Raw genomic sequence first — 1529 nt, 5'->3', positions numbered from 1 at the left:
GTGCACTAGCATTCTTGGAAGTGAACAGGTTTATGCTGATGATTTGAGGGGGAAAAAATGTATTGTAGAGCTGTATTAAAGGTTCATCCAGCTGCCTCGAGCGGTACTAAGTTCCCCCTATAAATTACCTATAGACCTTAATTGCTCTTCGGGACCATGTATTATGAAAAATAAAACTAATCTTAGCATTCCAGTATTAGCCTCTTATTTTTGCAGAAAACTCTAAACCATTTGAATTAGCAAACAAAGGCCCTGTTCTGGGAGAGTCTATTGATATTAGATTTAAGTTTTATGGAATGTGGCCATTTAATTGTGTTAAACTCATTGTAACTGATTTACATAGAGTATTTTTCATTCCAGACTTCAATCATTTACAAACTTTATATGTTAAAAAAATCACTGAGTTTGGTACTTAAAGCAGCACATGGTTTGTTTTTTTTCCAAATGAGGAGATCAATACAAGTTGTGTTTAAAGTGTGTGATCCTTTTTTACAGGCGTCTTGAATATTGAGATGAGTTAATTTGCACTCAGGAGCCAGCTAGTCCAGAATGAATTAATCTTTTACTTTTATGAAAATCTGCAGATGGACACTACTAGGCTATTTGTGATTGTTTCCTTCAATCACAGAGGGATGACTGGTTTAACTAGGTTTGGGATCTAGTAATGCTAAATCCATACCAAACTTGAAGGTGGGAGCAGTTACCCTCCTTCCTGTGATGTTCTTTACATTTGCACTGTTGGAATTGAGTGAGGACTTTGATATAATCTTTTGTGTCATTTCAGAAGTGTAATGTTAAAAGCATATGATTTAGTCGAACTAAAACTTAAGGAAGGTAGTTGATCTATACTATAGTGTATGTTTTTTTAAGAAGCAAAGTTTAAAAAAATATTTTAATCTATTTTGGCTTTCTATATCACAATGAGTTAATAGGCAGAAAGTGGTGCAACTGCTTACAAAAAAACTTCTGAGGACACTGGATTATATTATACGACAATATTTTTTTTAGTTTGGGTTTGGATTTTTTCCTTTTTCACTAGGACTTTATGCAGTTGAAACGGAAGCGTTTACCTTTCCAGTTCTCAGCAGAGTCCACCTGTTCCTAGCAGTGATAAAACAAGTGACAAAACCAATTTCAATGGGATCAGAAGGTCAACCACATAAAATTTAATCTTCTTCAATTTCAACTTCAGAGATGCAGACAATAATCCGTAATAAGCCAGTATACCATGAAATAAAGTACTCGCGCTCAAGTCAAAGGAATTTCCTAGAAACAAAAAAGATTTATAGGTGTCCAAGGTGCAGAATTCAGCCTCTCCCCGGGCAGCCCAGTGTTACCCAAACCCAGCTCCGGAATTCCCGGCGAGAGCCCCTCAGGGGCTGCGCTTTCCGTCCCTCACCCGCAGCGCCGCCCGGGGCTGAGGCGGAGTCAGCCCTCGGGCCTCGGCTCCCTCCCGCTCCGGAGGAGACTCCTGCCCCTCATTTTATTTATTTATTTATTTGATTCTGTGGGGGAGGCGGTGCTGCGGG

This window comes from Pyrgilauda ruficollis, unplaced genomic scaffold (assembly GCF_017590135.1).
Source record: "Pyrgilauda ruficollis isolate IOZ18807 unplaced genomic scaffold, ASM1759013v1 scaffold1, whole genome shotgun sequence".
NCBI classification, from domain to species: Eukaryota; Metazoa; Chordata; class Aves; order Passeriformes; family Passeridae; genus Pyrgilauda; species Pyrgilauda ruficollis.
The sequence above is the reverse complement of the archived record's forward strand: the minus strand, read 5'-3'. Positions refer to the sequence as shown.